The sequence below is a fragment of the Phocoena phocoena genome, chromosome 19 (genome assembly GCF_963924675.1).
Source record: "Phocoena phocoena chromosome 19, mPhoPho1.1, whole genome shotgun sequence".
Classification (NCBI taxonomy): Eukaryota; Metazoa; Chordata; class Mammalia; order Artiodactyla; family Phocoenidae; genus Phocoena; species Phocoena phocoena.
In genome coordinates this window covers 31,392,999-31,405,526 of record NC_089237.1, presented here as the reverse complement: position 1 = coordinate 31,405,526, position 12,528 = coordinate 31,392,999, and positions in this window count along the sequence as shown.

Genomic DNA, 12,528 nt, shown 5'->3' with positions numbered 1-12,528 from the left:
AATTGGCATGAGATTTGGAAGGTGGAGGGGAAGAAGCAGCCATCACGCTCGGCAGGTTGTTGTGGTCAGAAGCGGTTACAGATAGATGCAGAGGTGCCTGTGGGTTCCAGCTCGTCCTTGTTCTCCTCTGCTCCTGATCTGCCTCTTTTTTTTTTTTTTGGTACGCGGGCCTCTCACTGTTGTGGCCTCTCCCGTTGCGGAGCACAGGCTCCGGACGCGCAGGCGCAGCGGCCATGGCTCACGGGCCCAGCCGCTCCGCGGCATGTGGGATCTTCCCGGACCGGGGCACGAACCCGCGTACCCTGCCTCGGCAGGCGGACTCTCAACCACTGCACCACCAGGGAAGCCCCTGATCTGCCTCTTCTTACCAACTGCTAACCCTGATGACTAAGAGTGGCCCCCGACACCAGATGCTTGACAGTGATCCACAAAGGCAGTCGCTCCCCAAAGGCACAGCTTCCCACTGACCTCCCATGAGACTTGGCTTTGCCATCTATCTCATTTTGGTGCTGGATGTACTTAGCTTCTCAGATTGACCAAACAGTGATCTCTTCTCTGATCCCCAACTTTCCTCCTGGTCCTTCTCTTCACCAGATTCTCCCACCATTGTGTAAGTCTCCTTCCTATAATAAATTCCTACTCTATGACTTGGAGCATTTCTGCTTCCCTGAATAACCTCTGACTGCATTACTAGTAGCCTGTGGAGACTCCTGGGAAATCGATGCACGGAAGCTTCCACCTGCTTGAAGATTCTTTTGTTGCAAGAGACGGAAAGCCATACTGAACTAATTTAAGCAAAAGAGGGACCGTTTTGGGCTTATATCCTCAACCCATGAAAGAAGAGGGGTGACTGGAGCCAGGGTTTCAAAAACTATCAGTCTCTTATCTCTTCTGCTCTTTTCCTGTTACCTTTATCCTTCCCCCTATCAGGAAATACTGATCAGCCCAGCTCAGGTCATGTATCCACCACTGGTCCGATTACAGGCCTGAGGAATGAGGCATTATAATTAACCCAGGTGGGATTGCTTGCCCACCTCTGTGACTTGAGGTTGAGTTTATTATCAGGGGAACTGTAGCACAAATGTGGCCACTAAGAGTATTATTGTGAGCCAGGAAGCTACCTTCATTTATCTCTATCGCACCCTGCTTAGTAAATTAAATTGGCAATTTCGAACACAAGAAAAGCCCTTTCTAGCTAAGCCATGCTAAGAGATATCCAATGGTTGGAAGACACAAATTGCCTAGGCCCCTCACAGAATCTGATATTACACGAATATTACACTGGAAACCTTAAAAACAACTACCAGGATACCACTGGGCATCTTTAGATGAAGCTCTTAAATGTGTCTCACTAGAGGCTTAAGATAGGCAGAAGACATTCTGGCAATGAAAGAGCTACTACCTTCTTTGTTTTTGGACATTACAAGAAACAAGAAAATGAAAGGATGAGAAGTAAAGGTCTTCATTAGGAAGCAAAGGAAGTGAAAGGTGGAGACTCTTAACATCTTTACTGCATTGAGTCTCCACAGCCACAGACATGGTATCAACTCTCCATTTGTTTAGGAATACTTTTAAGTCTTTCAGTAAAAGCTTTAAATTATTTTTCATAGAAGTCTGACCGTATTTTATAAGACTTATTCCTATATAGCTTCTAGATTTTTGTCCTATTATGAATGGTATTTTAAAATCAAATTTTCCAATTATTTGCTTTTTTTTTTTTTTTTTTGCAACTTTCTTTTTACTGGAAATTGTAGTCAACTTTTTCATCAGTTCTGCGGATTTGTCTGGAGAGGCTCTTGAATTTTCTAGAAATTTTATCTCCTAATTTTTACACAAAAGTTAATTTTCCTTAGGTGAAATATGCAAATTTAGTAATGTAAACTTAGGATCATAATACCCTGTATTAATTTTCTTTGACTTAACAACTAACATTTATTTAGCTCTTACTGGAAATCATATGGTCTATGGAAGTGTTTTGCAAAGCATGTCTCATCGACCAAGAGGAGGTTTTCATATTCCATACTACAATTCTTTCTCAGAGATTCACAAAAGCCCTGACAAGTCCTGCAAAGAAACCTCTCTACCTCAGTTAAATCCTGCATTCCAAATTTATTTCATCACAGAACCCCTTTTCAGGCAATACCTTTCAGCTTTCTGAGGAACTGCTTTTTACAAAGAGCTCACTTTGGGAAATGATGGTCTCAGGAAACAGTTATTGTGAAAATTGGTTAACTCCAGGATTTTCTCAAAGTATGTGCTGTCTCTTTCACTATATTCTGTGGAAGCTAAGTTGGGTAGAACAAGGCTCTATATGGCTTTATCTGTTCCTACTCTTCCATTTTTAACAATAACTGTCTATGGGTTAATGTTAGCAATATAAAAAGAAAGAAAAATATGCATATTAATTTTCATGAGCCTACCCACTACCTCTATTCCTCAAGAAAGGGCCACAGCTGGTCACAGTGGGAGATGATCCTTGAAATTCTGTCAATATCTTTTGACTGATATGGAGATGAGATTTTTTTTCTGGTGCTATTACTCTTCCTGCTAAACCCCAGGTCATCAGCTCTTATGTCATGTTGTTTCCTTACATTGTACAGAACCACACATGTTTATCGAAAGCTGTCCTTTCTGTGTTCTGGATTATGTACAAAGGCCACAGTTTATCAGAGTACAACTAAATAACTGGAAATGGAGACGGCCCACAAGTAGAAACCAATTTTATTAGGGAAAAAGAGTTCTAGTTATGTAAGTTTTCTTTGTATTGCTATTTCTGATCAAACAGAGTGTTTATTAGATCATTTGAAAGGATAATGATGAGCTTCACCCTCGTGTACATCAAAATCATTTGTGGAGCTCTGAAAAAATATAAATAACTGAGCCCTATCTGGGACCTTCTGAATTAGAATCTCCAGGGAGGAGCTTGGGCACTTGTATTTTTCAAAACTCTGCAATTAATTCTCTGGCTTTTATGATGTGGCATTTCTTTTTTAATAAACCACTTTCCCACATGGCCCTGCCTAAATTTTTCTTCTGATTTTGATATTAAAAAATAAGGAATATTTTTAAAGAAAATAAATAAATTTCAAAACCACTTCCCAAACACTAACAATTTTTTTTCCTTGTTTGTCTCTAGTTGTTGTTTATGTAGAGAAATTCTTTAATTCTGAACTTGTCACTTAGCATTCTGTTAAAAAATGCTTCCATGCTTTCATGTAGTGATAATAATTGTCACTTTAGGAATCATGTAATATTCCAACAAGTTTTTATTTGTATCATAATTTAACTAACCATTTCTTTATTACTAGACATTTAAGCTGTTTCTCTATTTCTAGCCATTCTACAGAAAATGGCAATGAAGAACTTGATGTATATGGATTTTGCTTTTCTTTTGAATCAGTTCCCTTGGAATAATTTTCTTGAAATCTGGCTATTGGCTCAAAGGATATGAACGTTTTTTACGACTCTTGTTAATGATTACTAAATTGCTTTCCAAAAGGTTGAACAAATTCACAAAGCCATGCCTCAACTCCACAGCATAATTGCCGAGGTTTTCAGGGAGGGGCAAGCAATACTAGAGGTCTGTTAGGTGTTCCCCTGACAGGTAGAAGAAATCACTCTATTACCAGTCCTATTACCTTACTTAAGAAGAAAGACAGGGCTTCCCTGGTGGCACAGTGGTTAAGAATCTGCCTGCCAATGCAGGGGACACGGGTTCGTGCCCTGGTCCGGGAAGATCCCACATGCCGCAGAGCAACTAAGCCCGTGCGCCACAACTACTGAGTCTGCGCTCTAGAGCCTGTGAGCCACAATTACTGAGCACGAGTGCCACAAGTGCTGAAGCCCACGCACCTAGAGCCTGTGCTCCACGACAAGAGAAGCCACCGCGATGAGAAGCCCGCGCACCGCAACTAAGAGTAGCCCCCGATTGCCGCAACTAGAGAAAGCCCACACGCAGCAACAGACCCAACACAGTCAAAAATAAATAAAAAATATTAAAAATAAAATGTTTCTCTTTGCCCAGGAAATGGTCAAAGACCCGAAGATAACTGCAAAAAATTAAATGAAAGAAAAAAAAGAAGAAGAAAGGCAATCTAATAACAACCGTATTACAGAACTGCTCAGCTATCTCATCTACCAGGCGCCGGCACTTTCCATGCATTCTCTCTAATACTCAAAATAACCCTGGCAAATTAGATCTTACTGCCCCTCATTTTACAGATTAGGAAAGGGTGGGAAGAGAGGTATGATAACTTGCCCGAGGGTCATACAGCAAGTTAGTACTGAAATGGGGGTTTGAACCCTGTGTTTTATCACTGCTATACCACACTGCATTTTACGCCGCTGATTTCTGAAGCAGCCACGGAATCTCACCAATTATTGATAGATACCTCCTAAGTCATAAATCGGCTGTAATGGGACTTCCCTGGTGGCACAGTGGTTAAGAATCCACCTGCCAATGCAGGGGACATGGGTTCAAATTCTAGTCCGGGAAGATCCCACATGCCACGGAGCAACTAAGCCCATGAGCCACAACTACTGAGCCTGCGTGCCACAACTACTGAAGCCCACACACCTAGAGCCCATGCTCCGCAACAAGAGAAGCCACTGCAATGAGAAGCCCGCGCACTGCAAAGAGTAGCGCCCGCTCACCGCAACCAGAGAAAGCCAGTGCACAGCAACGAAGACCAGTGCAGTCAAAAATAAATAAATGTATTAAATAAATAGGCTGTAAAATGGAATATGATATAACAGATGTGGTGGGTTAAACATGTCTCCAGTTCTCTGCCTCTTCTCCCACCCAGAGGTGGAGTCTATGGGTGCTTCCCTTGAACCTGGGCTGGTCTGGTGACTTATTTTGACCAAGAGAATGCAGCACAAGTGATGCTGCCTAGGTCTGGACCTAGGTCTTAAGACACCTGGCAGATTCAGCCTTCATCCTCTTGGAACCTCAAGCCACTATATAGACGTTTTCCACTTCCTTGCTGGAGAGACCACGAGGAGGGAGAGGTAAATGCCTGGCCAGCCCAGCTGTTTCAGCCATCTCACCTCAGGCACCAGACATGTGAGTGACGCCATCTTGGATCCTCCAATCGCAGCTGAGTCACCATGCCAACAACATCTGGAGCAGAAACAAACCCTCCCGATGAGCTGACAATCAATCGTTATGTGTGTTTTTATTTAATTTATTTATTTTTGGTTGTGTTGGGTCTTCGTTGCTGTGCGTGGGCTTTCTCTAGTTGTGGCGAGTGGGGGCTACTCTTTATTGCAGTGCGCGGGCTTCTCATTGTGGTGGCTTCTTTCATTGTGGAGCACGGGCTCTAGGCGCGCGGGCTTCAGTAGTTGTGGCTCACGGGCTCTAGAGCACAGGCTCAGTAGTTGCGGCACACGGGCTTAGTTGCTCCGCAGCATGTGTGATCTTCCCGGACCAGGGCTCGAACCTGTGTCCCCTGCGTTGGCAGGCGGATTCTCAACCACTGCGCCACCAGGGAAGCCCTCAATGGTTGTTTTAAGACATTTCAGTTTGGGGGTGAATTGATATGCAACAATAGAACTAAAGCAATACATTTTATTTTGGTGAATGTCAAATGCAGAAGGAGTACCAATGATATAGTCAAGCTTCCTTAACCCTAACACAAGCAGAATGAAACTCGTTGACATTTACCACCTCTCCTCCCACCTCTGTACTGACCTCTGTCACAGCCCTGATCCCACTGTACACAGCCTTTGTATACATCCACGTCTGCCTTCCCTACCACATTGGGGGTATTCACCTTGGTAACCACAACACCCTACACAATGCCTGGCACAAAATAGCTGCTAATACATATTTGTTGAATGAACCTCGACTTGCTCTTGATTTTTTGATGAAAGAACTTGAAGTGCAATCATTGCTTTTATTCTTGGGCCCAGCACTGTGCAAAGTATTTTATGCTGAATATCTCATTTAATTGTCACAACGATCCCATGAAGTAGGTCTTATTATTATCCTCATTTTACAGAGGAGGAAACAGAGTCTAGGCAAAGTTCCTTGAGGTCACAAGTGTACCTGTGCTGAGCAAGGCAATGCTTTAGGCTTTGACAGCAATTAGATGAATGAAGGCACTTCAGTATGGTGCCCAAAACCCGCAGGCGTCTGGTTGGATGACTGTGTCATGGTAGACAGCACTCGCTCTGTGAAGGCTGCCTCCCAACTACAGGAACGTCAAGGAGGGTTGTGCAGGTCAAGTTCTGCACAAGGGCATCCGGCCCAAGGGCAAGTAGGGACTGAAATCCAGGCTATGCTATCGCACTGTGCTTCCCATGGTGCCTGGCACAGAGCTGCCTGTCTGGGGGAAGGGACCCTTGTTACCTAATCTGCACAATGCCACTGGGTGGACTAGTGATACTCCTGGGTAGAATGTGCTAGTCTATGGGAAACCTGAATGCCTGATCAAACAGAAGACAGAGATGACTAAGAAACCTGCCAGGTTTTAGAATGGATAGAGCAAGGAAATGGTTCCAGAGAAATAGCAGAGGGTATGTGGAGGCTGGGGGCAGTGGAAAATTTGAGAGAGGTCTGAGCCCCCATAGTGCTATGTGCTCTGCCCCATCCCTCCTAGAGGTGGGTCACCTTGACTAAATGTCTCATCCCCAGGGAAGTTCCGGTCTCTCCGCAGTTACTTGAGACTTCCGGATCCTGCTGTTTCAGACCATCCCAGCTGCAGTGGTGCACAGCAAGGTATGCAAACTAACAAAAATATTTCATAAAGATTATTAACCTTACCAGAGAGGGCTCAGTGCAATTTTTCTCATAGAGTCCAAGCAATTCAAACATTCATACAGCACCCAGCATGTGTGGCCTTACGGATCCCAACAGTTGGCCCCAAAGAGATGCCTCTCATGCAACAAAATGAGGTAGGTAACAGTCTATCTATTGAAGATTTAATTGCTTCTCTATATGCACGAGCTTGGCTATAGTTGAAGGACCTAACTTGGTTTGGGGTAGAATTTCACCCTATCTGGAGTAGCTTGCAGAGTTTCTCAGGCTCCACTTCAAAACTGGAAGAAGCTGGGAAGAGTGGAGGGGGCTCTGGGAAATGGCCAACCATACCCCTGCCAGACGCCCACTGAACAGAACCAGAATTAAGATCTTAAATATGTAGCTGGAAAATTCCCAAGAACTATGTAGTGGTGATGGTGTCAGAGCCTGGGTAGTGCCTATCTGAGGCCCTTTCATCATAGACACTTGGATGAGGCCTCTGTCTTGTGAAGACATGGCACCTTGGGCCCAGATGGGAGGAAGGGGACAGCCACCTTTTATCAACTGCTGAATGACTTCACATTCTCTTGTACCACCTGGCACCCGTGGGTTCAAGAAAGAAGGGCACTGTATCAGTTTCTTAGGGCTGCTGTGACAAAGTACCACCAACTGGATGGCTTAAAACAATAGAAATGTATTGTCTCACAGTACAGGAGGGATTAAGTCCAAAATCAAGATGTTAGCAGGCTCTGTTCCCTCTGAAGCCTGCAGGGGAATCCTTCCTTGGCCCTTACTTGCTTCTGGTGGTTTGTGGGTGATCTTTGGCATTCCTTGGCTTATAGATGCATAAATACAACCTGCTGTCATCACATGATGTTCTCTCTGTTTCCCTGTCTTCGCAAGGCCATCTTCTTATAAGGACACCAGTCATATTGCATTAGGGGTCCAATCTACTCCAGTTATGACCTCAGCTCAACTAATTACATTTGCAACAGCCGTATTTCCAAATAAAGTCACATTTAGAGGTGCTGGGGGTTAGGACTTCATCATTATCTTTTTTGGGGGGGGGGCACAATTCAATCTATAGCAGACACGTTCCTGTATAATACCGCTCTCTGGATCCCTAGATCCGCCTCTAGTACAGTGAACTGGTTAACCCATGGGTTCCGAGCCAGAGTTTTTGGGTTAAAAACTTTGTCTCTGCGGCTGTGTGACTGAGGTTTGTGGAGGTAAGAATAAGGTGCTGTGAACGGTGCTGCGCGTTAAGTGCTCATTAAGTATTAGCCATTAGTGTTGTTACTTCCCAACTCTGTCCATTGACTTCCCTAGAAGGAGACCATTTATTCTTCCCTGCAGACACACATGTCCTGGGGCAGAACCAAATGCTTCTGCAGTTTGAGGGAACAGGGAGTGGGATGGAGAGCAAGAGAGGTTTGTTTCACTTTGTCCGGGGTTTTATATTAATCTAATGAGACAAAAGCAATATATTAAAAATAACCTATTTCCACAGAAAATACTATACTTATAAAACTATGTGTGCAATTTCGGGGAGCTCATGGACATCCAGAAGCTTGGGCAACCTAGCTTAAAATCCCTGCCTTAAGCAGGCTTTTGCCCATTGTGAGCTCATGTTGGAGTTTCATAATAGAATCCTATTTTCCTCATGGCCACGTTCTTAGACTCACATTCCATCCTCACCTCCCTTCTCATTCCTCTATCTTCTAATCTCATACTAGAATCACTCTTTGACCTCTGAACTGCCCTGACCTTGTGGTCACCTCCTCAGCCACAGCTGCTGGGCTGATTTCTAGTTGTGATTACAGTTAATCTGTGCTCTCACCTTTCCCCCTTGGACTTGAGTCTTGTATCTTCCCTAGTGTTCCCGTTCTCCCACTCCTCTTTTCTCCCCTCATTCCTTTTATCCTGGCAGGCTTTGCCCTCATCCCCAGGCATAGATATGACTGACATCTCCGTCTTCTTTGCCCCTGCTTTCTGTCCCTCCTTCTCATAACCATACTCATAGCTCCATCTCCCTCTTTCTTCCTCTTCCTCCCCTCTGCCTCCGTCCCCCCGTTTTTTCCTGCCACCTTTCCAGGTCTCACCCCCCGGCATCATTTTTCAGTTTCTTCCTTGTGGACATTTCCTACCTCCGCCACCACCAGGGCATTGTCTGCCTTTAAAATATCCACTTTTTACATGGTTTTCAATACATACTTGTATTTCCCATCCACTCCTCTGAGCCCAAGTCCTCTGAGCTGCAGGCTTGCATATCCAGCTTAATTACTATTTGCACTTGGATGTTACGAAAACATTACAAACTAAATGGGTCCAAAATGAAACGAATGATTCTCTGCCCCCATCTTCCCCAGTCTCAATAAACTGTACCCCGTTTCACACAGTAACTCAGGCCAGAGGAAGCATTGCTCCTTCTTCTTTACCCCCAACAACATGAGTGAGTCTTGTTGCTACTACTTCTAAAATCTGTCCTGCGTCCAAAGCAGTCTCTTCATGTTCACTGCCATGACTCTCGGCTCAGCCAACATGATTTCTCACTTGGGCCACTGTACCAGCCTCCCAACTGGTCTCACTGCTTCTATGCTAGTGTTCCTCTAGTCCATTCTTTCCACAGCAGCTACAGCTCCCATTTCCAAACAGAAATTATACTGTGTCACTCTCTACTTAACCCTCTTTAATAGCTTCCCATTCATTCACTAAACATATTTTTACTGAGTGCCCTCGATGTGCCATACCCTCAACAATGCCTCCACTCACGAAATAAAAGAAATATGTAGTATGTAGATAGTGGTAAATGCTGTGAAGAAAAATAAAGAAGGCGTGAAGGACAGGGAATTGTGTGTGTGTGTGTGTCTTTACAGTTATTAAACAGGGACTCCAAGGAAGGTTTCACTGAGACTGAGTAGGTGATCTTTGAGCAAAGGACTTGAAAGAAATGAGGGAGTTGAGCTCTGCAGAATATTCCAGTTGGAGAGAATAGCAAGTGCAAAGGCCCTGGGGTAGAAGTACGCCTGGGAGCTAAACAGAGAAGAAGAAAATCTAAGCTTTACTGTGGTTTATAAAGTGGTCCAGTTCCCTCACACCCCCTGCCCCCCAAAAAAACCCCTCCTCCCTTTATAGTCTCCAACCTTCTTTTCTAGCACTCTCCCCACCTCACTGTAGTCCATCCACACCAATCTAGTTCACCAAACGCTGTTTCCTGCAACACAGGCAGTGTTGCTGCCTCTGCTGGAATACTCCCCAACCCTTATTCTCAAGTACAGTTTGCAAGGCCAGCTCCTTCTCATCAAGCAGGTTTCAGTTTAAGTTTCACCTTAGGCCTTTTTGAACCACAGAACCTAAAATAGGTCTCTTGTTGTTTCTTTCCTGATTGTTTCCTTCATGTCCCTAATCACACCATGCAATTGGGATTCATATACATATATGAACTTAAACTCAATAGGTATCTCATCATCATTTAAATTTGCATTTGATAACTAGTTAGGATTAACCATGTTCCCAAGTAATAGTTCTTAGCATGATCTCTTTTCACTTAAAGTCCCTATGTCTCTGGCCAGCTGGAACCCCCCACCCTGTCCACCTGTTTGGGGGCAATTTATTTTCTCAAGTTTCCTCAGGGAGTCACTGATAGATCATGATGACTATCTCTTGGCAGGAATTATTCCAAAACCCAACCCCCTTTGGAGGAAAGTTTGTTTCACTTTGACATCACCAAGTTGTGAAAATGCGCAAGAATGCCGCATCTGAGTGGTGCCACGTACTCCCATTACGCAGTTATTATCGTGCAATTATTAATATCACTAAATCATGCGTACAATGTAATGATGAATTACAGTGAATATATCTATATAATATAGATCTATATTCTATCTATAATATATAGTATATATAGGCAAGGGAGGCAAGGGGAGCCCTGCGCATCACTTGCCCCTTTGCCTTTTCCAGGGGCCTCTCTATACAGAGGCAGGCAGACGGTCTAACTGGCCCCTCGAAATCTCCCACACCCGAGGCGGGCGAACTCGCGCAGGTCTTGAGGGGTCCAGAACTTCGAGGTTCGTAGGTGGGGGAGGAGCGAGGGGCGTTCCGAAGACTCCAGCCAGGCCTCTCTCCCGAGCCCAGCCGAGATTACAGCTCATCTCGCGAGAGCCTGAGAAAGGCCCGGCTGCGGGCGGCGGGGGCGGGATGTTGGCGGAACACTCTAGACCGCGCCCCCTCTGGCGCAGCTGGCAGAGGCGCTGGCGGGAGCGGCCGGCGGCGCGCACGCGCAGGTGAGCCGGGAAGGCGCGGGGGCACGAGGGCGGGGGGCGGGGCCTTGCGTCGCGCCGCGGGCACGTCTCTGCGCGTCCTCAGTATTTAATGTCTCTGTGTTCCACGGGTCTGGGCGAGCACGTGGGGGAGCGGCCGGAGTGCAGCGCTGAGGGACCGGCCTGGCAGAGGGGCTGAGGCGGGGCAGAGGCGGGGGCCGAGGGGCCAGGGGGCGGCGGCGGCGCGAGGACTCTGCATCCCGACGGTCGCCGAGGAGCTGGTAAGTTGGGGCCGCAGGGAGCGGCTGACCTGGGGACCACCTGCCGGGGCCCCGAGGGCGGCGCCGTTGGGGTGATGGTGATCCTAGGGTGCAGGTGCAGGGTGCGTCGCGTGCTCCAGGACTCATGGGGTGCGAGGCTCCCGACGCTGAGGGCGTGCAGAGGGGTTCCGGCCCGTCGCCTGCTGTCAAGCAGGCCCTTTCTCTTCCGTCGCCTGCGCGCCCCCTCGTCCTTCTCCGCCGGGTTCTTGCTGACAAATCGCTTGTGCTTGGCTGGGGCCGCGCTCCGCAGCCGCGCGGTGTCCCCTACGCGCGTCACCATCCTCGGGGGCGGGAAGCGAGGGCGCGACGCCCGGGATACCCCTCTGCGGCTTAACTTTCCCCGAGCGCACACACTCTCCCAGAGACGGACCTGAGTGCGTTCCACCCAAGGTCGCCCAACCCCACACGCGTTTACTTTTCAAAGGTCGTGTGTACCCAGTCTGAGCCGGGAGAGGCGCCGGCGGGCGGGCTGTGGGCAGGGCCAGGTGCTCACAAGGGCGAGGAAGTGTCCCAAGGCCTGCGGGCACTCCTTCCCCACTGAGTTGAATTGGTCACTTCAGGAACCTCACCCAACTTCTGGGCCCCTTTATATCGCCCGGGGGTGCTCCCCATCGAGGCCGGCGGTGGCAGACTGGAGCTGGTCGCTCTGCCCCTGGGAGTTCAGTGCGGCGAACCAGGGGAAGGGGCTCGGTTTGCAGAGCCGGGAGGATGAGCTAGGAGATAGGTCGTGATTGGAACCTTGTTGCGGGCGGAGGGAAACCGTTTGAACCGAGTTAGGGTCCTGATGTGAAAGGCTTGGTGTCTTTCAAGAGGATTAGCTTTTGCAGCCCCTTAAAGGGTGTCGGAGAGGCGGAGGCTGTCCTGTCCCGTGTGCCCGCTGACTTAATGCCCGCGGGTTTGTGGGTCACGTGTCGGGCTCCGGCTGCACCCACCTCTGGTCCTCGGGCCGGAGGGACCACGCTAGTTTCGGGGTTCTGGATCAAAGTGTGTTTGGGCAGGCTTTCACCAGTTTTACTATTTTGTGCCCTTGGGTGCGGTTCCTCCCATTTCCCCTCCAAGGAAGGCACAAGAGACGGATAGGAGCTGTTGGTGTGTTGGGTGGTGCCGAATAGACCTGGGACTGCTTGGAAGCCCTGGGTGTTTCGCGGTCTCCCTTCTCCGCGGAGATGCAGAGGTTGGCCGGCGCCTTCTTGCCCCCCGGCCTCTG